This window comes from Neomonachus schauinslandi, chromosome 6, assembly GCF_002201575.2.
Source record: "Neomonachus schauinslandi chromosome 6, ASM220157v2, whole genome shotgun sequence".
NCBI lineage: Eukaryota > Metazoa > Chordata > Mammalia > Carnivora > Phocidae > Neomonachus > Neomonachus schauinslandi.
Genome location: NC_058408.1, coordinates 4853509 through 4880237, shown reverse-complemented (window position 1 = coordinate 4880237; position 26729 = coordinate 4853509). Strand labels below are relative to the sequence as shown.

Sequence of the window (26729 nt, the reverse complement as noted above, 5' to 3'; positions counted from 1 at the left end):
TGATATCTGTCTCAGAATGTCTCCAGATCATTTCTGTACTGCAAAATAAAGCCAAACTTGGGGCGGCGGGGGGGTATTATAAAGTAATTTAAAGGAAAATAAGTGGGAGAGGATTTATTGACTCATATGGCTGGAACAGCCAAGAGATAAAATTGGCTTCAGGTCCAGCAGGATCCATAGTTCAAATAATATCATAAGAAAAATTATCTCTCTTTATCTCTCAGCTCTGCTTGCCTTTGCTTGGCTTTATTCATTCCCAAATCTCTCCAAGTATCCAGCAGCTCCGTTTTTACATATTCTTTAGAGCTCATGACCCCATAGGCTGACCCTGGCCCTTTCTCTTACAGTGTACATATCAACCCCCAACAAGGATTGCTTGGATGGCCTGGGTCAGGGGCCCACATCTATGGTGGAGATGGTTAGACCACGAGAACAACAGCCCCACCAATACCACGTGGAATGCAAGAAGAGTTCCCAAACAAAACTGATGTTCAGCATACAGAGAAGCAATAGTCCAATGATGGTGGGAAAACAAAGTGAGGCTAGGAAGGAGACAAATAAACTGGGGGGAAATGAGTGGGTTATTGGACTGGAGATATTGATGAGGCTTATGATTTGTATTGAGAAATGATGCAAGATATGGAAGGATAAAAATTTGTGGTCAAACAGTAGGTTAGAGAAGTTCAATACTTCAGACAGGTGGAACGGTTCCAGATAATTGGCGAGGTCTAGTTTGTGCATATAGAAGATGGTAAAAATAAAGATCTGAGTCGAGAAGATTAAGGTACTAGATCAAGATTATCAAGGATAGATTTATATCTTAAAGGCCTTAAACTAGTAAGATATTTATGATACCTGTGTAATTATTTATGGCTATGTAACAAGTTACCCCTGGAAACCACCATTCTACTTTCTTTTTCCTTGATTTCAATGATTTCAGATACTTCTTGTAAGTGGAATCATACAATATTTATTCTTTTGTGACTGGCTTACTTTACTCAGCAAAATATCCTCAAAGCTCATCCATGTTGTAGCATGTGACAGAATTTCCTTCCTTTTTAAGGCTGAATATCTATTGAGTTTTTAATTTCAGCAATTATATGCCTCATTTCTGGAAATTAAATTTTATAAAATCTTGTTTTTTGTTTTACTTTATGTTTTCAATCATTTTAAGCATAAATATTTTACTTTCTAGAATATGATGCCAACCTATTATTTTAAGTGCTTGAGGGCTCAAATTTTCCTTTTTTAAATATGCTGACTTTTAAATTAACAAGTCAGGAAACGACAGATGTTGGCGGGGATGCAGAGGAAGGGGAACCCTCCTACACTGTTGGTGGGAATGCAAGCTGGTGCAGCCACTCTGGAAAACTGTATGGAGGTTCCTCAAAAAGTTGAAAATAGAGCTACCATATGATCCAGCAATTGCACTACTGGGTATTTACCCCAAAGATACAAAAGTAGGGATCCGAAAGGGTACGTGCACCCCGATGTTTATAGCAGCAATGTCCACAATAGCCAAACTGTGGAAAGAGCCAAGATGTCCATCGACAGATGAATGGATAAAGAAGATGTGGTATATATATACAATGGAATATTATGCAGCCATCAAAAGGAATGAGATCTTGCCATTTGCAACGACGTGGATGGAACTGGAGGGTATTATGTTGAGTGAAATAAGTCAAACAGAGAAAGACATGTATCATATGATCTCACTGATATGAGGAATTCTTAATCGCAGGAAACAAACTGAGGGTTGCTGGAGTGGGGGGTGGGGTGGGAGGGATGGGGTGACTGGGTGATAGACACTGGGGAGGGTATGTGCTCTGGTAAGCGCTGTGAATTGTGCAAGACTGTTGAATCTCAGATCTGTACCTCTGAAACAAATAATGCAATATATGTTAAGAAAAAAAAAGAAGAAGAAGAAGGTAGCAGGAGGGGAAGAATGAAGCGGGGGAAATCGGAGGGGTAGACGAACCATGAGAGACGATGGACTCTGAAAAACAAACTGAGGGTTCTAGAGGGGAGGGGGGTGGGAGGATGGGTTAGCCTGGTGGTGGGTATTGAGGAGGGCACATTCTGCATGGAGCACTGGGTGTTATGCACAAACAATGAATCATGGAACACTTCATCTAAAACTAATGATGTAATGCATGGGGGTTAACATAAGAATAAAAAAAAATAATAAAAATAGAACTACCATACAAAAAAAAATAAAAATAAATAAATAAATATGCTGACTTTTTAAATCCTAACGAGTTGTTCCCTTGTGTGCTTTGAATTTCCCATCAAGGGAAAAATGGGAAGTTGTTCCAATTTTGCAAGATGAAAAAGTTCTCGAGATCTGTATACAGCAATGTGGATACAGTTAACGCCACTGAACTGTATACTTAAAAATGGTGACGGGGGTACATTTTATATTGTGTTTTTACCACAATTAAAAATTTTTAAATTTAAAAAAACTCAATAAACACATCCACCAAGATAATTTTGGTATATTTTTCTATTCTTCCCACTGAGGACAATGTAAAACCCTAGACATTATATATAAAACAAACATAAGAAGATGCTGAAAGTGGACAGAAGAAGGCAGAGAGGCTAGGGAAGTCAAGACCCAAGGAAATACTCAGTGCTGAGTTTTTTGGGTTCTGTTTTTGCTTCATATATCCCAAACTTGGAGCTGAAGAAGTCAGCAGTCTAAAAATGCCAACAGGTGTAGACAACTTATACCTGGAGATCACCAACACATGGGTAATATTTAAAGGCATGAGACCAAATGTGGTCCCATGGAGAGTTAGTAGAGATTGAACAGAGGAAAGGTAAAGCAGACTGTTGCCTCTGGAAGAGGAAGTCATAATAAAGGAGTCTGACAAGGAGTGGTCAGAGAGGGGGAGGGGGAAGCCACTTATGCACCAGGCATCAGGCTCATATTGTATACAAATTATCTCATTTAATCCTCACAACTGCTCTATGGTTTAGGCACTATTATTATTTCCACTTTACAGATGAAGAAAGTGAGGCTCCTGGCTACTTTGTCACCAGTGTGACCCCTGACCCTCAAAGTACCACCAAACAAGTCTGTGTGTCTATCACTCCTTCACTTGTTGAAATAACTTTCTAGGCCCAAGATGGGCCACCCTGCCCACAGTGCCCCTGCAGCAAGCTGAAACAGACAACACTCATATCCCCGTAAATGCTCTGCTTGACCAGAAACACAGTATGTCCAGTCAGCCAAGCCCCATCACCCAAGCCAGCCCTGGGCTCTGTGTCTGCTTTCTTGTTCTTCATTCTTCATCCTATAAAAGTGTCCTACCTCCCGCCCCATTTTGCAGTGCTCCGAGTGGAGACGGTCTGCTTCATGAAGTGTTAGATAAAGTTTGTATTACCTACAGGGTCTTCTTTAATCATTTTTAAAAACACTTAAGGGACACCTCGGTGGCTCAGTCGGTTAAGCATCTGCCTTCAGCTCAGGTCACAATCTCAGGGTCCTGGGATTGAGTCCAGCATGGGGATCCCTGCTCAGTGGGGAGCCTGCTTCTCCCTCTGCCTCTCCCCCTGCTTGTGTGCTTGTGCTCTCCCTCTCCCTCCCTCTCTCTCTGTTAAATAAATAAATAAATAAATAAATAAATAAATAAAACCTTAAAAAAAAAAAAGATTTGAGGGAAAGGGCCAGAGTGCATGGCACAGAATAAGAAACAAATTAAAATGGAGTCCTTCAAATCACTGTCTTCGGAGTCCCTGGGCCAACCACGTACAGAGACATTCTCACTGGTGACATCCTCCTTAGGTTCCAGCGTGTGCCTCTCCTGGGAGCTCGTTCATCCTCTCTCTTCTCCTCTCAAAATCCCAGGGCCCACAAGCCAGAAGCTGCTCATACAGGTTCACATAAGTCAACTGTTAAAATTTCAAAAATTTTGCAAACCTGTTGTTAAGCACAGCCATTATTAAAAACTGATTTATGTAAGTTTACATTTAAATACATTAATATTTAAAAAGGTAATAAGTACTCAAAACACATCACTTCCTAATTATTTTACTACATGTTACATTCTATGCCCCTGAGATGATTTACATCTATTGCTCTCATATGGTGAAATACTTTATAATAGTGCACATCTCTATGCAAACGCCACCACAGATGCGGGCAAGTGCTGCAAATCAGGGTTTTGGGGGCGTGTTTGTTTGTTGTTGTTGTTATTGGAGAGGTAGTTGTTAAACCTACTGGCACTCCCCTCCCCTCCCCCCACGAGAAAACTGAAACCCACCTGTTATTCTACCTGCGGACCAATTTAAACTCCGTGTCTCCCAAGTTCCCTTTTCTGAGCATGCTCTGGGGCCAAGAGCTGAACAAAAGAGACCTACTGAGGAGCTCTTTGAAGCCGGAGAGCTGGAGAGCCTTCCATTTCCTCAGATGAGTTTTACCATCCATAAAATTTGCACCTGCTGCTGGGTTTTTCTAAACAGTGCATTTACAAATCTTTGACTAATCCTGTTTCTTCAGTAGCAGGTACAGAACACAAGTATTCAGTATTAAGATGGCTTATGAGAAATTAGTGAGAGAATACAGCAGGGAAGTGGCTTTGGAAAAGCTGAATCTCCCTCCCAGGAAGGAGTCAGGAGAGACTGCGTTGTTGTTGAGAGAAAAATCCTAAAAACAAAGCAAATGGAAACACGTCTTTCTGTGAGGGGGATAATAAAAGGGAGGGGAGCGCCCCTTCTATGGTTTATGAGTCATTTCCTGTTTTAATTTTCCTGTTTGTCCTTGGTTTTTCCACAAGTAACCGGTGGAAAGGCTCGACCTTCCACTCTCACCACCCTTCCGGGGTCATGATTACCGCAGTCCTGGTGTTGGGTGAATGGCGGGGATTCTGGGGCCCTTTGGTGTTCAAAGCTGTTAGGGTCCAGAAATGACATCTAAATTTGCAAACTTTCCGGTGGCTGTGAGCCTTTCTGATTGAATATGTACATAAGAGCTCTGAGGGAGCCTCTGCCTTCTGTCTATCTCTCCCTGTCTCCTCTCCTCTTCCTTTCTTTTTCTTTCTTTCTTTCTCTTTCTTTCTTTCTTTCTTTCTTTCTTTCTTTCTTTCTTCTTTCTTTCTTTTTTTTCTTCCTTTCTTTCTTTCTTCCTTCCTTCTTTTCTTTTCTTTCTTTCTTTCATCCTGCCTTTTCTCTGTCTTCCTCTCTCTTTCTGATCTATCCCCTCCCTCATCCCCGCTCCCCCCCCCCCACACACACCTCCTTTCTTTTTTCTTGGGTGTTACTCTCAGTACTTCAAATGCATCTTGACTGGGGGGGGGGGTGCTATCATGAGGAGAGGAAATAGGAGGCTGAGCATATGATTTTGAGGCTCATAACTGAACTACTTTTGGTCCACAAGAGGCATGAGAAAGAGACAGATAGATAAGGCAAAGGAGACAAACAGTGTTCGTTTGAAAGAGGAACTGTAAAAACGAAACTTATGGGCCTTGTTTACCTTTTTCTAAATAACATCAGAGTACTTACATCTGAGAATAATAATAGTTCTACCCTGTGTAGCTACTTTCTTGTGAAGTATTCACTGCAGTAGCTGGAAAGAGCATGAACTTTGTTGTGGGGCTGCTCTGGGAGCAGGCCCGGCCCCCTCGCTGGCTGTGTGACCTGTGTGGGCTGCTAAGCCCGTGTCCTCAAGGCCCACACTTGGGCCGGCCTCATGGGCACAGCCTACTGACTGTTAACCACCAGCGTCCTGGTTGGTGGCTGAGTGTGCTTACCCTTTGCTGAATGTTTTTAGTCAATCCTAATTGAACAGTGTGCATGAAGAACCTATCACAGAGTGACTGGAACATAGTAGTGGATGTTCAATAAATTTTAGTTCTGTCAGTTCTTTTCCTACCCACCTACCCCCAAATATTTTCACCAACACAGTTCTATAAGGAATCAGTAAAAAATATATATATATTTATATATTACTATTATGTTCCATAGTTTCTGTAACAGAAAGCATAGACACAGAGGTGAGTGGGTTAAGAGCACGATGATCAGAGACACCAACCCTTGATCAAGGCTCCTCACGCCCCATTCAGAGCACTAATGGCAAGACTCAAGGTCTCTCTGGTAATCAGTTAACAGTTTTAAAGTGGAAAAAGCGTAAAGTTTGGAGTCAGAAAAATCTGGGTTCAGACTCTATCCTTGTCACTTACTATCTGTATGATCTTGAAAAAGTCACATAACCTCACTAAACCTGTCTCCTCATCTGTAAAATGGGACCAGTATACCTAAATGTTTCAGTGGGATAATGTATGTGTAAAAGGAACTTAAAATGAGATTCTCTCTTTTTTAATTTTGGCTAAGCCTCCAAAAACCATAAATAAAACAATAGATGCTAAGTTCTCCCCACATTACAGAGCTGGCCCACTTTTTCAGGAATCTACAAAGATGATGAGAAAAAGCTTTGTGGCCCTTAACACTTCACTTCTAACAGAAGTTGAGGTTGAAGAGAAAGGAAGGACAGAATTTCTCTGCAAAGAGTTGTGGGAATGTTGTGTTCTACCCAGCACAGGGCAGGGGATGTCCCCTCCCCTCAAGCCAGTTGGACGGACTCCAATAGAATCATAAGTGGCAGATCATTCAGAGTGACATGTGTCCTCTGGAGTAAGGGCTATGAAGAGAGGTTGTGGATAGATGGGCCTAAGGCCACAGAGCAGAGGACTGGTGACCATCTGCAGATGACGGGACAGATGCAGGAGTGTTTCCCCAGACCAAACATAGGCTGTCGGAGGTGGAGTTGATCTGGAGCCAGTTTGAAAGCTCATCACTCCATAGATGTCCCCCATGACCAACTTTGGGAAGCTCAGTACTGAGAATTGAAGTTAAAACCAGCCAATCAGATAAGAAGCATCACCTACATCGCGGGAATTACAGTTAAAGATTCCCAGTAGAGGAATCTTTGAAGAACTTACAAAACAGCCAGTAATGTCAGTCTGCCCCAATCCAGATCACACGGATAAAAATGAGCTCAAACCTCCATCCTGCATCCTTTGTCAATGCAATCCCCTCTTTTACTGCATTGTTCTCATAGTCACCTTTGGCTCCAAATTCCTGCTTCTGCTAAATTAGTTCCATTTATGGATCATTTGACCACCCATGTGCATTTCCCTATTCTTTACTACCTTAAAGCCAGAGAAGAGTCAGATCATTCCCCAAATTTCTGCCTAAGTAGCCCCATTTACACAAAGCTGTTGCATGGATACAACATTACAATTGTAAGAAAGGTTTTGGGGGCACCTGCCTGGCTCAGTCATCAAGCGTGTGATTCTTGATCTTGGAGTTGTGAGTTTGAGCCCCACATTGGGTATAGACATTACTTAAAAAATGAAATCTTTAAAAAAGAAAGGTTCTTGGAAGAAAGGCTGGTTTACACCAGAACAACACAGAGTCAGCTATTATTTTTATCTTCTCAGAAAGCATTTCTATCCCCATTCTTCTGGTAATAGACCCTTCCCCTACCCCAGGCAAAAATGTAGTCACATGACCTGTGTTGGTTGATTGTAGTGCCCTATTTCACTGACGCTGATGATTGGTGCAAGGGATGGACATGGAATCCAAGCAAGGCTAATTAGAACCTGTCTCTGGAATTGTTGCACCACACTGGTACCCCTTTCCCCCATCCCCCAACAAGCTCTCTCTTTATGGTTGCTGAGCTGGGTCTGATAGCAACCATGTTTCTTACCACATGGCCAAGTCCTGTCTGCTGCAGGAAAGAATGAAGTCAAAGAGAAACAGAGTCAAACAGAGATGAGCAAGGCCGGAAAAGGAGGGAAGGAGAGAGAGAGAAATCTAGCACCATTATCCAAGTTTCCACTTTTCGTCCCTGAGGCATTGGTTTCTGCAATTCTTCCTTAGTTGTTACAAATTCACCTAACATCTTTCCAAACTTTGTGACCCACTAAGATCCCTGTTTTATTTAAGGTTCTTTGAATTAAATTTGTGTCACTTTCAAACATAAGAAGCCTGATTAATACAGCAAAAACCTCCCAAATAAATGTTGGGTATCTCTGGCCTTAAAAGCCCTTTCCCTACTCTGCCCCTAGAAATGTTCACCCACCCATTCCTGTCTCTAGTTTTATACTCTTTTGATGGCTCCACTCTCTTTCCTTGCTCTTCCCCTTCTGCCTTCTCTTTTCTGTTGCTTCCTAGAATCAAAAGGAAATTCCTTCCCTTCTGTATGTCAAACAGTTCAGCCACTTTTTTCACTATATCGGTCCTGAAATCCATGTCCTCAGATCACATCCTTTACCATAACTGACTTATCAAGGTATTTTCCTAAATACAGGTCAATACACACACACACACACACACACGCCCACACACACACAAAGTCTTGGTCCATTTGTTGTCTATTAGGGGAAAAATCCAATCTAGATATTCCCTAACAACTTTTTGGATAATTGGTCAGGTAAATTATGTCAGTTTTCTCATCTACAAAATTAGATTTTAGAGTTAACAAGGTTATATAGGTAAACTATCCTAACCCCTTTAATAAGCTTAGAGAGTTAAGTAGCTTGTCCAAGACCAAAAAGGAGTTAGCAGTATTATCGGGGCTCCTGATTCTTTGTCCAGAGCAAAAGAACAAGCCTTTATTAATGCTAAAAAGAACAAGCATTGATTAATGCTATAATATATGTTGGTTTAGGATTGCAAACTCAATGTTCAGAAGAACCTCTGAGCTTCAGTCCCTCAATTATAAATGACGTAAAACAGACCATAGTTCTCAAACACTTTTAAAACCAGAACCTTTTGTTTAAATGAAATCTTATCCTGACTGAGAATAAGAACAAAATATATAGTGATAATAATAAATATATTAATTCAGATGCTTCAAGAAACAAGATGACAAAGATTTACTGGAGGAAATGCCTATGAAAGAAAAAAGAGAGGAAAGGAAGAAGGACTGGATGAGTAGGGTCTCAGACTGCTGTGCAGTTCTAAGAAAGTTCCATCTGTGTTGATGAGTCCTCAAGCCAAAGTCACTCAACAGAGGAATCTGTACCTTGCAGGAAAAGACCTACATTAGTATTCATACCACATCCAATCAATGACTAGGGGCAGCCCATGAAAGGGGGGTTTTTGTGCAGATACAATGGTGGATTCAGAGCATGCTGCCAGAGTCATCAATCAATTAGGCTTCCTGCAACAAAGGTGTAAGTGGTGTACTTTCGATGCAACCTCAAAAAAAAAAAAAAAATTTAAACATAAGTTGCATTTGGGTTATTTTCTATATCTTCCACTTCTCTCCTTATTGTGTTATGTGGAAATAAATGGAAGATAAAGAAAAGAACCAGATGGAAGCTATAGAGTTGAAAAACACAATACCTGCTATGACAATTCACTAGCTGGGCTTAACAGATGCAAAAGAAATGATCAGCAAATTGGATGACATAGTAATAGAAACCATCCCAACAGAAGTAGGAGGAAAAAACTCTTTAAAAAAAGAGAGAGAGAGAGAGAACAAAGCGCATCAGTGAAGTGTGGCACTATTAAGCAGTATAATGCAATTGTTATCAGATACCCAGAGAAGGGTGCCGCTGAGAAATATTTCAAGGAAAATGACCAAAAATATTGCAAATTTGATACAACTATAAACTTATATACCCAGGAAGCTCAATGAACCACAAGCAAGATAAACATAAAAACTACCAAAGTAATATCATAACCAAATTTTTGGAAACCAGTGATAAAAAAAATACTAAGTGATGCAAGATGGCAGCCACCATGGGCTCAGACAATTTATGAAAACCAAATATACAGCCTTAAAATAGAATGTGGACTTAAATACCCAGAAGCACCCCCTTTGTAAGATTTGCAACAAAAATTAATATGAATGGAGTTAATAGTTCTAATGGAGTGGTGGACCCAAGAGCCATATCAGTGCTAGCAAAATGGCATTCACACAGCATCAAAGTTGTCCTGCAAGAGCTCCGGCACCTAATGATGTCTAAAGAAAACATGAAATTCCCTCAGCTGCCTGAAGGACAGTGTTACAGCAATTAATCAAAAAGAGAAACCACAGGCCCTCCCCCCTCCCCCCCATTCGATTTAAGCACTCATTTCCACAGTAGTACATTTTCTAAATATGTCTTGTAGACCTCAAAGTACTGGAAAGGAAGCTCCCATTCAAAGGCAATTTATCTTAAGATACTGTAAATGATACTAATTTTTTGTCCATTTGAAATATGTAAGTTGTGCTATAACAACAAAAAAAAAAGAGAATACTAAAAGTAGGCAGAGGAAGAGGAACATTACATACATGAAAAGAAAGGTAAGAATCATGGCAGTCTTCCAGTAAAAATAAATAATGCGAGCCAGCAGATAAACAACATCTTTAAAGTGTTAAAAGAAAAAAAAGAAAAAACACTAGATCTAGAATTCTATCGAGAAAATAGCTTTCAGAAAGGAAGGCAAAATAAAGACTTTTTAAGAAGAACAAAAGGTTAGAAGAACTCATGACCAGAACTAAATATTAAAAGAAGTTCTTAAGGTTAAAATACAAAGATTCCAGATGGAAACCTGGATACATAAAAAGGAATAAAGAGGAATGGCTCTAGTCTCATTTAACAAAACTTGAAAGCATGCCTCAAAATATCTGGCAGTTCCCAAGTAAATTAACTGCACAGACAACTCAAAATTATTTAAAAGAATTCCAAGAATCCCTATAACCTAAAATTCACAATATCTGGAATCCCATAAAAAATTACCAGGCAATGCAAAGAGGCAAGAAAATATGACCCATAATGAGGACAAAAGGAAATTAAATATAAACAGAAGCAGAAAATGATACAGATGGCAGAAATTGTAGAAAAAGACATTTAAACCGTGATTATAAACACATTCTATATGTCCAAGAAGCTAGAAGAAAACATGAGCATATTAAGAAGTGTGGAGGATATAAAACAGCCCAAACTGAACTTCTAGAGTTTAAAAAAAAATACAATGTCTGGTATCAAAAAATACACTAGGTAGAATTAAGAACTGATTAAACACTGCATTAAAAAAGACGTGAACTGGACGACACAGCAATTGAAACTATCTAAAATGACACATAAAGAAAAACTGAAAACAAAATAACCTGGAAGTGTTATTTGCAACAAAATTAATATGAATGGAGTTAATAGTTCTGTTCTGTTAATAGTCACCCACTGTTTGGGTGACTTCACATGGACCAATGTACATGTAACTGGAGTCCAGGAAAAGGGATGGGAGAGGCAAAAAGTTTGAAAAAATAGGGGTCAAATTTCCCAAGTTTGATGAAATTATCAAAGATAGAGCCAAGAAGCTCAATAAATGCCAGCCACAAGAAACTTAAGGAAACTATGCCAAGGTCCATCATAATCAAGTTGCTTAAAACAAGTGATAAAGAGGAGAGCTTAAAAGCAGCCAGAGATAAAGGCACATTAAGTACAGAGGAAAGGGGCACCTGGGTGGCTCAGTCGTTAAGCGTCTGCCTTCAGCTCAGGTCATGATCTCAGGGTCCTGGGATCAAGCCCCGCATCAGGCTCCTTGCTCAGTGGGGAGACTGTTTCTCCCTCTCCCTCTGTCTCTCTCCCGTGCTTGTGCTCTCTCTCTCGGTCAAATAAATAAATAGTTTTTGTTTTTGTTTTTTTAAGTACAGAGGAATAAATATAAAATGTCAGCAGGCTTCTCGGGGGAAAAAGTGCCAGCCAGAAGGCAGTGCAGCAACATCTTGAGAGTGAGGGACAAAAACTGTCAACCTAGAATTCTATACCCAGTGAAAATAGCCTTCAAAAACAAAGCCGAAGTAAAGACTTTCTCAGACATACAAAAGCTGAAAGAAATCATTACCAGCAGATCAGCACTATAAGAAATGTTAAAAAAAAAAAGCCCTTCAAAAAGAATGATAATGATTGCAAGTGGTTTAATCAGAGGAGGGGCTGAGCCCCTCCCCTCACTCCTTCACTGAGACGCTCCCAGTGGGAACTCTGTGGAGATGCCTGAGGGTGCCTCAGAACCACCTTAAATGATTTGTAGGAGCCCTTCCAGTTCTCACCTTTTAAAAAAGACTTGATTCTGGATTATATGTTCTCTTGGGCACTTTGCCTAATAGCAGAATGAACAACCATCACATAAATATTAGTGAGTGGGTTACAGTTCCATGACGCAAAGAGTCAGGAATTAACTTAATGAGATAGTTATCCAAAACCATCCTTTCTTCTGCTATTAGTGATACGTCCCAGTATTAGTTGGATTGCCAGCAGTCAGGGATGTGGCAAAGAGGCAGAATCTGGGCTGGACCTGACAGTCAGAGGAAGCCAACAGTCACAAGCATGGCCCTGTAGCGGCTGGAAGCCTACTGAGCTGACTCCCAATACGCCGAGCACTAGGCCCACGGTGCAAGTAGGGACACAAGCTTGAGACTCAGTTTCTTCATATTTATAATTAAGATTTTGGTTAAGTGACCCTGAAGTTCCTTCTGGTTCTAACTGCCTGTGCGCCTGTGAGTGTGACTGAATTCAGATCAGTCTCATCCTGTCACTGTCTCGCCCTTCTTGATCTGACTAATTATCAGCAGGGAAATTCCTGCTGCCCCAAAATAACCATTATTTTTTGACTCTCACAACATGAACAGACCTGAGCTTATTATGCTAAGTAAAATAAGTCAGTCGGAGAGAGACAAATCTAAACAACCCCCTCCAAAAAAACCAAAACAAAATAAATAAGCTTATGGATACAGAGAACAGATAGGTGGTAGCCAGAGACAAGGGTGGGAAAAATGGGTGAAGGTGGTCCAAAGGTACAAACTCTGCTATAAAATAAACAAGTCATTGGGATGTAATGTACAGCATTGTGTCAACATATTTAATTGTATATTTGAAAGTTGCTAAGAGAGTAGATCTTAAAAGTTCTCATCACAAGAAAAAAATGTATGGGGCACCTGGGTGGCTCAGTCATTAAGCATCTGCCTTCGGCTCCAGGTCATGGTCCCAGGGTCCTGGGATCGAGCCCCACATTGGGCTCCCTGCTCAGCAGGAAGCCTGCTTCTCCTTCTCCCACTCCCCTGCTTGTGTTCCCTCTCTCACTGTGTCTCTCTCTGTCAAATAAATAAATAAAATCTTAAAAAAAAAAAAAAGGAAACAAATGTATAACTGTGTGTGGTGATGGATGTTAACTAGACTTCTTGTGGTGATGATTTCATGGTATATACAAATACTAAAACATTATGTTGCACACCTGAAATGAACATAATGTTATCTGTCAATTATACCTCAGTTTTAAAAAGTAAAATGGATAATGGTAGGTTTGAAAACCTTTCCAAAATTTATATATCATATAATGTCCTATGACATTGTCCTCATGACAGAGAACAAGTCAGTGGTCACCAGGGTTTGTGGGTGGGGAGAGGGGTTGACTATAATTGGGTGGCACAGGGGAAATTTGCGAGTGATAAAACTGTTTCATATCTGGATTGTGGTGGTGCTTATATGACTGTATTCATTTGTGAAAACCCATATAATGGTACACCCCAAAATGAATTTTACTCTATGTAAATGTAAAACTAAGTAGTTTCTAAAAGAATAAGCTAATAGCTTCAGAGTTGATTCATGGTGTTTGAAGTTTACATCATTTTAATATATCCTAGATAATTTTCCAGGCATTAATTTAACTTCTTATTTGAATCCTAAAATCTCTTAAAGTCTCATAAAAATATCCCGATTCTTAGCATATACTCTGAACCATTTAATGTATAATGTTAAATAAATACATTGTTTTGTTTCAATTTTTTAAATTTTTAAAATTTAAACTCAATCAATTAACATATAATGTATTATTAGTTTCAGAGGTAGAGGTCAGTGACTCACCAGTCTTATTATAATACCCAGTGCTCATTACAACACGTGCCCTCCTTAATGCCCATCACCCAGTTACCCCATCCCCGCAACCCCCCTCCCCTCCAGCAACCCTCAGTTTGTTTCCTATGATTAAGTCTCTTATGGTTCACTTCCCCAACTCTTCGCCTGGTGACTTGAATGATTCCTTTGCTCCCCCCAAAGTATCAAAACTTTGAGAGTCAGCTATCAACAGCAGCAACCACGCGGTGGCCCTGAGCAAGGCAGCAGCTGGGGCCACGGGGTCCCAGGGAACTTAGAAGGCATGAATGTGGCAGTCTGCCTAGAACTGACCCAAGGAATACTCGATACTGATGATACTTCAGTATTTTCATAATACCACATCTGTAAAATAACCACGTGGAAACAGTCAGTGGGAAGAGCAAAGAACAGGTATACAAAGTTATTAATTCCATTGCTCTCAAATTTGCACAGGGAGCACTGATTACCCATAGGAGAAAGAGCAATGAAAAACGGGTATATAAAAGAAGTGGTGGTGTGTATCAGTAGGAAAAGGATGGGTTTTTAAAATGAATCACAGTGGAGCAACCACACCCCGCTACCTGAAACCAAACACAAAACTCAATTCCAGGATTATTAAAGACTGGGACATAAGCGACAAAAATATAAAGATCTTAAAGGACAATAGAGTAGAATATCTTCATGAGCTTAGTGCAGGAAAGGATTCCTTGAACAAGACACAAAAAGTATTACTAGTACTCACATGTTAAAATGTTTTTTAATCTGTTCACCTAAAGACATTATAAAGAAAGTGAAAAGCCAAGGCACAAACTGGGGGCAAATATTTGTAACATATGTAACTGACAAAAGACTGACATCCAGAAACATTTAATGAATTCCTGTGAACACATATGCACATAAAGAGAGAGAAAATAAAATAAAATAAAATAAAATAGTGACAAAGACATGAACAGGCATTTCCCAAAGGGCAAAGGGGAAATCCAAATGGTCAATAAAGACATGAGATATTGCTCAGCCTCTTTAATTACTAGAGAAATGCAAATTAAAACCGCAAGAAAGTACCCTTACACACCCTCAGATAACAAAAATTAAATTCTGATCATACCACATGGAAGAGAGAACACAGAGCAATGGAAACTCAGTGTAAGTTATACCTGCTGAGTGCAGAATAATTTGGTATAAATCGTTTAGTTTTTTCTTGCACTTGGTAATTCCACCCGTAAGTGTACATCCTACACTTGAACGGATTCCTGCCAAGTACACCAGGAGCTGTATGCAAGAATGTGCACAGAAGCTCTGCGCTTATTAGCTCAAACCCAGGAACAGCCCAGAGGCTTTTCAACAGTCGAATGGATAAATAAAGTGATTTATTCATATAATGTAATATTATACAACAACCCCCCAAAACTGTAATTGCATGCGCAATCTAGCTCAATTGCACCAACATAGTAACAAATGAGGAAAGCAAGTCTCAAAAGAACATGTGTGGTCTGATCTATTTACATAAAAACATAGCAAGCAAAAATAAGCTACATTCTTTAGGGATGCCAACATGAGGAAAAGAAATGCTTACCAGCAAAACTCAGGGTGGTGTCACCCAGAGGGACAGGAGGCACGTGTCATGGGGAGGGGCATGTGGAGGCAATCAGTGCTCTCTTCTTTGAACTGGAAGGTGTTTATACTCCTGTTTGCCTGAACTGTACTAGTTCATTAAATAGCACATGAAATCATGAAATTGCCATTTTTATGTGTCGAATCTAAGCAAATATTGACAATTTCAAATGGTTCGATATAAAATATATGTGTGTTTATACAACATGATCTGTGTATGATATATTGCACAATAAAAAAATGAAAAGAAGGGGGGGGCGCCTGGGTGGCTCAGTTGGCTGAGCATCCAACTCTTGATTTTGGCTCAGGTCATGATCTCAGGGTCATGAGATGTAGCCCCATATCGGGCTCTGCGCTCAGCGGGGAGTCTGCTTGAGATTCTCTCCCCCTCCCTTTGCCCCTGCCACCCCCGCATGCACACATTCTCTCTCTCTCTCTAAAATAAATAAATATATCTTTTTAAAAAATGAAAAGAAGAAAGAAAGAAGTATTGAATAGGAGTCAGGAAACCTAGATTCTAAGATGACTAATCGGGTTCCAAACTGTGTTCTAAGACCACACAGAGCTCTTTACCCCAGTTTCTATAGAGAAGCAATGTAGACCGGTTGTTTTGTGTCAGGGCCCCGAAGACAGGCAGGCTCTGGGTTTGAACCCCAGCCTTGCCACTTAGGAGCTGCATCTCAGCGACCTGATTCATTAATTTATTGACGCAGTGATCTCCCATCTGTAAAGCAGCCGTGGTAGGAGGGCGTGCATTATAGAGTTGTTGTCAAGTGCATATGTAAATTTAAATGAAGTGGTCGTAACTGTATAAGTAGCTTAGAACAATGCCTGGCACTTTGTAAATAACGGATCCATGTTAGTCACATTATTTGATCTCATTCTCTTCCCTCACATTTCTTCACAGTTTCAGAAAGGCACAAAAGAAAAATTATTTGAGTATGTTCTGAAAAGGCACACGATTCTAAGCAAGCCCCTGTGGCTGTTTTTATCCTCTTCCGTGTCCACATCGGTCTGTCCTCATTCATCACAGAAGCCACTCTATCACCATGACAACATGGGAGCCAGGCAGCCACCAGGAATCAGGACAGAATCTGCACTGCCTTTCACACATGTCAGGCGTGAACACAGCATTGGAGTTTCTCAGCAAGGAATTAAACCATGCTCTTCCTAGCCCCAGTCTCCCAGTGCGACGCTGAGACACTTGAGCTCAAGCTTACAATTCAGGGACACAAAAATGAAGTCAGAAGCAAGACTTTCTTTTATTTTTTTTTAAGATTTTATTTATTTATTTGACAGAGAAAGACACAGCGAGAGAGGGAACACAAGCAGGGAGTGGGAGAGGGAGAAGCAGACTCCCCGCCGAGCAGGGAGCCCGATGCGGGACTCGATCCCGGGACTCCAGGATCATGACCTGAGCCGAAGGCAGTCGCTTAACCAACTGAGCCACCCAGGCGCCCGCAAGACTTTCTTTTAAACAAATGGGCAGGGTGAGAGCTGTCCTGCTGGAGATTTCTTAACACCAGCTGTTGCATGATGGTACTTACTTGGAGCAAGTCTGGAAAGTGTTTGGATTTTATTGCTAGGATTAGAGTAGGTCTCCCAGCTGTCCTTGGGTCTCAGGATACCCTTCCAGCTTCCTGCAAGTTCCCCATGGGTCTGAACCTCAGCGAAAAGGTGGATTGGTTGTTAGTCTCAGCATCTAGGGAAAAACAGAAATGAGTAACAAGCAGTTGCTTAGGTGGGTGGGGACGATATTGCCTTATGCATGGATTAAAACAGAGGCCGTATTAAAGCTTGACTTGATTAGACTCCCTCCCTCCCTGCAAAGCTCAAGCAATGTCTTCTGGGAATGCAACTTGATTTGAACACACTGACTCAGGGCTTCCTGAACCTATGAATGAATTGCCCTTAGCAGCTTATAATAATTTACCATCATCCATCCCCTGGATGTTTCACAGTGCCTGGCCATTAGAGACCAGACAGGTCATGGGCCTACCCATCCATATTTCGTGTGGAGAGAGTCTGAGCCTTCTATTTGCTCTAACACTCATGCTCATTAAAGTGATGAGCAGAACATGTGGCCTCTATAGTTTGGATAAATAAACTGGCACAACCCGTTGCCAGCTCGTTTTTTTCAAATTCTGTGTTAATGTTTTATTGCCTTCCTTTAAGAAATGGGCAGGGAGGATCGCCTGGGTGGCTCAGTCAGTTAAGCATCTGCCTTAGGCTCAGGTCCTGATCCTGGGGTCCTGGGGTCGAGCCCTGCATCAGGCTCCTCGCTCAGCAGGGAGCCTGCTTCTCCCTCTCCCTCTGCTGCTCCCATGCTCGTGCTCACTCTCTCTCAAATAAATAAATAAAATCTTTTAAAAATAAAATAAACAAAACAAAACACCATAGTAATCTCCAGGAATTCTGAATGTGGCATCTGATTTCGGAGGAGGGCAATATTTGGTAGACTTGCCAGGGGCATAGAGTGAACTGTTAAGATAAGTATGAAAATAACTGTGAAGAGAATGTCCACAGCCCCAGAGGTGTTATTAACCAAACTAACCATTTTATAACAACCTAAACAGAAAGTCAGAAAGGAACCCAAGCAACGTTCGTTCGTCCAGAAGTGAGGAACTCCTGTTTTCACAATTCACAAGGCGCCCCAAACAGTAGCCAGAGTCTGTCTCAAGATCGCTGGTGCCGGTGAGTCCGCGTTTTGCCATCTGGGCAGAATACAGGGACACAAACAAACAGAAAGACTCTTCTCAACCACCTCCCAGCGAGCGCGGGCCACACACCAGAGGTGAATTTTCACTTCTCCAGCTGCTAGTCCTCTCATCTGAATTTTACACATCAAAAAAAAAAAAAAAAAATCAATGTACTCTGTAAAGGAAAAACCCACTCCTTCCGCGTCATCTGCCACTCACGTGACCTCCACATTCACAATCCTTCACTTCTGACACCAGTCGTGTGGGTTTTCCGCCCGGGGGGCAATCCTCCCGGACTCCAGCTGCGTAAATTAAGCCACTAGTCCAGGTCTGGCACTATCTACCTGAGAGCAGCACTGGATCCCACAAGTTAGGGGCTGAGTCCACAAGCCCCCACAAGTCCCAGGATTTCACCCCTGCTTCTGACCCACCCGCTATAAATCAGGGTTCCCATGACTCCTTCTTTGGGCTCAATCATTTGCTAGAATGGCACACAGGACTCAGAGAAACACTTGCTATGTTTACCAGTTTATTAGGGAATATGGGTTATCATAAAGGATACAGATGAACAGCCAGATGAAGAGATACATGGGAGCGAGGTGTGGGAGGGTTTCTGTCTGCGTGAAGTTTGGGAGCACCATCCTCCCGATACATGAATGTGTTCACCGACCCAGAAACTCTGTGAACCCTGTACCTTTGGGATTTTTACAGAAGCTTCATCACATAGGCATGATGGACCATTAACTCCATATCCAGCTTCTCTCCTCTCTCTGGAGAATGGGGGTGGGGCTGAAAATTCCCACGTCTAATCAGAGCTCTGTCTTTCTGGTGACCAGCCCCCATCCAGGAGCCCACCCAGGGGCACCTCATTAGAATAAAAGACACTCCTGTCACCCAGGAAATTCTAAGGGATTTAGGAGCTCTGTGTCAGGAACCAGGGGCAGAGACCCGTGTAAATATACATAATTTTCTCTATTATTTCACAACCTTTGTATGACAGTCACATTGTTTGGTAGTCAAAACAATATATTTTTTAAAGCTTTTACTTATTTATTTGAGAGTGAGAGTCAGAGCATGAGCAGGGGGGGAGGCAGAGGGAGAGGGAAAAGCAGGCTCCCCGCTGAGCAGGAGGGGGACATGGGGCTCCATTCCAGGACCCTGGGATCATGACCTGAGCCGAAGGCAGACATTTAATGACTGAGCCACCCAGGCGCCCCCAAAACAATATTTTTAATGACTATTTATTTAAACCTTTCAAACTCTCACTTATAAAACATAATTTTATCAAATATTTCATAAGAAAATACATTGACTGATACTATTATCTTAATGTGAATGTTTTGTAGAAGAAAATGCTTTTAGTAGACAAAATGTAGAGATTAAAAACACACACGAGCATGGGGTGGTGACTAGACACTATTTTTTTTCTCTCTCTCAATTTTAATTTCTTTAAAAGTTGCCAAAGATTTATTACTAATAAATTAATATGCTAGCACAAAGTCAATTAAGAAGCTTAGAAAATATAATTAATATATTCAGATGCAACACAATAACTAAATATTAAGAAATTACCAGGAATACAATAACTTCTTAAAACTTTATACAGATAATAAAATCGGGTTAACTCTGTAGGTCCACATAACGTACAATGTTGCCTAAGGTTTATATAAAAGAACCAATATATACAGACACCACTTATTTAGGGGCTCTTGGGTGGCACAGTCGCTTGAGCATCTGACTCTTGGTTTTACCTTGGGTCGTGGTCTCAGGGTCCTGGGATCAAGCCCCAAGTCAGGCTCCACACTCAGCTCGGAGTCTGCCTGGGATTCTCTCTCCCTCTCTCTCTGCCCCTCCCACTCGTGCTCTCTCTCTCAAATAAATAAATAAATCTTAAAAAAAAAAGATACCACTTATTTAAATTATAATGCAATGTAGTTGCATATAACTATGTTTATATTTACATACTTTCAAATAATAGAATAGGTACTTGACCTCTAGGACAAGTATAAGAAATTTAGATTGTTGGGCGCCTGGGTGGCTCAGTTGGTTAAGCGACTGCCTTCGGCTCAGGTCATGATCCTGGAGTCCCGGGATCGAGTCCCACATCGGGCTCCCTGCTCGGCGGGGAGTCTGCTCCTCCCTCTGACCCTCCTCCCTCTCACGCTCTCTGTCTCTCATTCTCTCTCTCTCAAATAAATAAATAAAATCTTTGAAAAAAAAAAGAAATTTAGATTGTTCTGTACAATCTAGCTTTTTGTTAAAAAAGAAATACAAAGTTTTGACTTAATTAACATGCCGTGTTTGTACTTTTGTTTCATCCTGTGGCAAACACAAGAAAAAAAAGGAGCCATAACTTAACCTCAAATTCACAAAATAGTTTTATTTATTGTAAGGTCCATTTTAATTAGAAGTATAAGTAAAACTGAATTTAAATTTATCTCTCTTGTTTTTATTTTAACAAGTTATGTTAAAATTTTGTAGAGTTTCAAGGCACTTGGGTGGCTTCAACTGAGGTCATGATCCCAGGATCCCGGGCAGTCTGCTAGTCTGCTTCTCCTTCTCCCTCTGCCCTTCCCCCTCTCTCGTGCTCTCTCTCTCTCTCTCTCTCTCTCTCAAAATAAATAAATAAAATCTTAAAAAAAAACACACATCTTTGTAGAGTTTGGTCCAAAAGAATTTCTTCCAACCTTTCAAATGACAAATCTTTTTGTCATTTTTACCTTTTTTACAAAATAAAAAGTTGGGCCTGAAGTCTCTTGATTTATTTGCAATCAAATTTAGGTTGATTTTTCCCCCCTTAAGAGTCTGAATTCCCTAGAGATTTGCTGTAAGCTGTTGGCCCCTTGTGCTGACATCATTTCTCCATTTGAAAAGCCTTTGCACGCTTGCTTCTGGGAGCTGGCAGAGACTGGATGTCTGCCCTGGGACCTTGAAGTGTCCCACGACACAAACTGCCCCTCACGAACGGGGTGTTACCTGAACCACCAAGAATACACCTGAATGTGCCTCACATCAATCCATTATAAAATAGAAGTGGAAGGTGCCAGACGGGGCCTGAACAGGTGCAGAGTGAACGAGCAAGCTGCAGAAACAGGGCTTAGTAACTGCCCCACAGGCTTCTCCATCTCTACCCTTCGCCCCACACCAACAGACTCCTGGTAAGCTCCCTCTGAACCATTAATGGAGGAAGAAAATGTGTCGGGTTGGATCTATACTCCAAGTCAGCTCTAAGGGGAGAGAAGTGGCCTCTCCACTCCAACCCACTCAGTGGCAGCTTCGAAGTCAGGCATGAGAGAACATCTCTCCGCCGGGAAGCACCGCAAGCAGTGCACTGAATAGCCCCCTTCGTTTGGAAGGAGACATCCTGAGGTACATATCTGCCCAAGTCACGAGCAACATCCCACAGGTTGGCCGCCTGGTCGGGGACGTCAAAGAAAAAATCTGACGATTGGTAAAAAGAAAGTCTAGGAAACTATGTGAAATAGTTGGAGTATGAAGATATTTGTGCCTCATATAAAGGTTCTTTAAAACGCTGGGGTTCCTCAGGGCGCCTGGGTGGCTCAGTTGGTTAAGCGACTGCCTTCGGCTCAGGTCATGATCCTGGAGTCCCGGGATCGAGTCCCGGGATCGAGTCCCGCATCGGGCTCCCTGCTCGGCAGGGAGTCTGCTTCTCCCTCTGACCTTCCTCCCTCTCATGTGCTCTCTCTCTCTCTCATTCTCTCTCTTTCTCTCAAATAAATAAATAAAATCTTAAAAAAAAAAAAAGGCTGGGGTTCCTCAGCTGTGACGTGCAACTACTACGTGCAGAGCACTCACCAGGGCTTCTCAGCATCAGCCCGTGGGAGCTGGAGGCAAGGAAGTCAACGCAAACATGAATTCTTGCCACCTGGCAGGCCATGAGTGATCAAGTCTTTTGTCTCTGACCCAGGACTCTTCTGTCTGCTGTCAGCGTCCCTGATACGGTGGCAGGCAAACTTGTTAGCTTGCCAGCAGGGGGCGAAAATCTCAGATCCTTGACAGTTGTTAACAGTTTTGGCAATGAGGACGAGATGCTGACAGAAACACGGCTTTCTGGAGAAGGATGTCCAAGGGCCCATTGTGGGCTGGGTCAGGAAATAGGAGAGACTCCCTGGGATCTGGTAGCAAATGCTCTCATCCAAGTGATGGGCAAGAGGTGGGGAGCATGGGTCCCCACTATTCTATCTGTCAGTGGGGCTGAGGGGTGAGTGTTAAGATTGGAGCAAACTGTCCAACGGTGTTTGGCCGCTGTTCCTCTTCCTCTGAGTGGCAGGAGGAAGGGGTATGATGGTGGCAGTGCCCCGTCACTTAGTCAAGATACCCCCAGAGCTAAAAGTCATGGTATCAGGAACAGAGAAATCGAGCTTTGGGTAGACAAAACCAGAAGTCTGGCTACTTGAGCCTGGGCCTCCAGCAGTTTTCACTTAAAACTAAAAATAAGTGAAAAGCCTTGCTTCCTGACACAGAACCATCCTCAAGAGTCTGGTTGAGTCGTTGCAGTCTGCCCCTGAGAGAAACATTATCTTTATCTTTCAGGCTCTGACGGTTGTTTATAGGAAGCCTCTCCATGAGGTGACATTAAGCTGACAGCTGCATGACAAGAGCCTGGTAAGTGGAGATCAAGTGGTAAGCATTCCAGGCAGAGAAAGCCTAATGCAAAGGCCCTTCACTGAAAATGAGCATGGCATGTTCTGTGTTCAGGGATAAGGACTGAATGTGGGGAAAGAAGACCGGACAGGAATCAAGGATCATTCCTCTGTTTTTAGTTCGAGTGAGGAGGTGGACAGATGTGTGTTTAATGAAACAGGATCACCAGGGAAGTAGTAGATGTAAGCAAGGAACCAGTCTGTTTAGCCATACTGAGTTTGAAATGACTCTCCAATGGCTTTGTGAATAAATCAAATAGGCACTTAGATGTATGGATCCAGGTTCTGGGGAGAAATCAGGACAAGAAACAGAGATTTGGGAGGACTTGGCATACACTGAACATTTGTTGGGTGCTTACAATGTGCCAGACACTCTCTAAGCAATTTATGAATATTTCCTTAGCTATACTCCCAAAATCCCCATGTAGTTGGCACTGTACTATTGCCTTCATTTTAATGACGAGGAAACAGAAAATTTCCCCATGGTTGTTCAACCCGTAGGGGTAAAACCAGAAGAAAACCCCAAGCAGGCTGACCCCAGAGCCCAAGGTCTTTACCACCTGGCTATGCTACCTGGTGTAGGATGGCATTTAAAGCTACGGGACCAGATGAGGTTCACCAGGGACAGTATGTAGATAAGGGGGAAAGGACATGAAGTAGAGCAGCATCCGGTTATGTCTCTTCAGAACTCCCAGTTCCCTCGGTTTGCTTCTGTACTTAACAGACAAGGTGCTAATTTATTCATTTAATCTGTCTCATCAAGAATGTACCTGTCAACAAAACTAAAAGGCAACCTACAGAATGGGAGAAGATATTTGCAAATGTCTTATCAGATAAAGGGCTAGTACCCAAAAATCTACAAAGAACTTCTCAAACTCAACACCCAAAGAACAAATAATCCAATCAAGAAATGGGCAGAAGGGCCTCCTGGGTGGCTCAGTTGGTTAAGCAGCTGCCTTCGGCTCAGGTCATGATCCTGGGGTCCTGGGATCGAGCCCCACGTCCAGCTCCCTGCTCAGCGGAGAACCTGCTTCTCCCTCTCCCTCTGCCTGCCACTCTGCCGACTTGTGCTCTCTCTCTATCTGTCGAATAAATAAATAAAATCTTAAAAAAAAAAAAAAAAGAAATGGGCAGAAGACATGAACAGACACTTCTCCAAAGAAGACATCCAAATGACCAACAGACACATAAAAAAATGCTCAACGTCACTCGCCATCAGGGAAATACAAATCAAAACCACAATGAGATACCACCTCACACCAGTCAGAATGGCTAAAATTAACAAGTCAGGACATGACAGATGTTGGTGAAGATTCGGAGAAAGGGGAACCCTCTTACACTATTGGTAGGAATGCAAGCTGGTGCAGCCACTCTGGAAAACAGTATGGAGGCTCCTCAAAAAGTTAAAAATAGAGCTACCCTATGACCTAGCAATCGTACTCCTAGGTATTTATCCAAAGGATACAAACATAGTGATTCAAAGGGGCACCTGCACCCCAATGTTTATAGCAGCAATGCCCACAATAGCCAAACTATGGAAAGATGTCCATTGGCAGATGAATGGATAAGGACGATGTGTGTGTGTGTGTGTGTGTACATATATATATATATATGAATATTACTCAGCTATCAAAAAGAATGTAACCTTGGGGCGGCTGGGTGGCTCAGTTAGGTAACTGACCGACTCTTGATTTCAGCTCAGATCATGATCTCAGGGTTGTGAGATTGAGGCCCACATTAGGTTCTGTGCTGAGTGTAGAGTCTGCTTGGGATTCTCTCTCTCCCTCTGCCCCTCCCCCTGCTTTCTTTCTCTCTCTCTCTCAATAAATAAATAAAACCTAAAAAAAAATGAAATCTTGGGGTGCCTGGGTGGCTCAGTTGGTTAGGCGGCTGCCTTCGGTTCAGGTCATGATCCTGGAGTCCCGGGATCGAATCCCACATTGGGCTCCCTGCTTAGCAGGGAGTCTGCTACTCCCTCTGACCCTCCCCCCTCTCATGCTCTCCCTCTCTCCTTCTCTCTCTCAAATAAATAAATAAAATCTTTTAAAAAAAATGAAATTTTGCCATTTGCAATGATGTGGATGGAACTAGAGGGTATTATGCTAAGGGAAATAAGTCAGTCAGAGAAAGACAAATACCATATGATTTCCCTCATATGTGGAATTTAAGAAACAAAACAGATGAACATAGGGGAAGGGAAGGAAAAATAAAAGAAGATAAAAACAGAGAGGGAGGGGCGCCTGGGTGGCTCAGATGGTTAAGCGTCTGCCTTCGGCTCGGGTCACGATCTCAGGGTCCTGGGATCAAGCCCCGCATCGGGCTCCCTGCTTGGCGGGGAGCCTGCTTCTCCCTCTCTCTCTGCTGTTCTCCCTGCTTGTGCTCTCTCGCTCTCTCTGTCAAATAAATAAATAAAATCTTTAAAAACAAACAAACAAACAAACACACACACAAAAAAAACAGAGAGGGAGAAAACCATAAGAGACTCTTAAGTCTAGGAAACAAACTGAGGGTTGCTGGAGGGGAGGTGGGTGGGGGATGGGGTAATTGGGTGATGGGCATTAAGGAGGGCACTTGATGTAATGAGCACTGGGTGTTATATGCAACTAATGAATCACGAAATTCTACCCCTAATAATAACTAATAATACAGTATATGTTAACTAAATTGAATTTAAATAAAGAATTAAAAAAAAAAAAGGAATGTGCCTATACAGATGACCAACCCCAGCTCCCAAACCAGATCTACTGGCCGCTATAAATGAATAGAGTCCCATTCTCATCTGTAATTGCTTTCCTGTGGCTGGTTTGATTCTATCCCCAAAACATTGTTTCCCTTTGATTCACTGATAAAAGTAGAATGTCTGAACCAGCAATGATCTTCCGGGCTGCTAACACTCTGTGGGTGTCCTACCAGCAGCACCCAGTAGGCTTTCCTGGGCATCTCCTTAGCCACAATATGTGGCATGCCAGTAATTCTGGGAAGTAGGGTTTCCGTGTGGCTTGCTGAAAAATTCAAGGTGAAATAAAATTCTGAACTGAAAATGGGTAACTCAGAATTTTCCTCAAATAGTATATATTGTTTTGGCAACTATGCATAAGATTTGTCAAGGCAAAGACCATGCCCTTGGGAAGAACCACGGCCACTGAGCAGCGGTAAGTACAGGGATGGACGCCACGGTCTAACCATGAGGGATTGCTACAAAGTTCCTCCTTTCTTTAGTATTGAATAATTGGTGTATATATCAGCAGGGCACATTAGATGCTCCAACTCTTCCTCTCTCTCTTTTTATTTTAATCTTAGAACAAAAGATTCACTTATAACTTTTATGTCAGTTGCCATCTGTTTGTGAACAAAGACCACATCTGTATTTTTCATCGCCTTATCACTAACACCTAGCATAGCTCTGAGCACACAGAAGCACTCAACGAGTATTTGTCGAATGACTCAGTGAGTGGAAAACACTGGACACAGATGAAGCAGCTTCCAGGAACATCAACTGTGATCAATGATCTTAAAGATTGTGTCGCAATCACAACAACTTGGACAAGGAAACTTGAGAAGGTGTTTCCAAACTATTGATATAGGATGATCGTTTCACCATGTAGCCATTGCAATTAATATAAATACTGAAGCACATTAAGGAATCTTATCTGAAACTCTCCACACTTGCTAAAACTGAATTTCCTCTGTTCTTTTGATCATGTTGGCAAGAAATCTGTGGTCAAAGATAATTTATATTGGAAGCTGCTCCTTTAATTTCTATGGCCTTTAATGATAAGATCTCACCAGATTGGCCCTTTTGGTGTCATTGTGAACGTCTCATTGAATCAGTAAGAGGTCCATGGAACTGCTTTTGCGTAAACGCTACACAGAAGGCCATCTCACAACATCTG

General features: G+C 41.9%; 1 pseudogene; it reads left to right on the top strand.

The window, feature by feature from the left end:
• The first annotated feature begins 9118 nt into the window (after positions 1 to 9118).
• Positions 9119 to 10029, top strand: LOC110573335 (annotated as a pseudogene).
• Positions 10030 to 26729: the final 16700 nt, after the last annotated feature.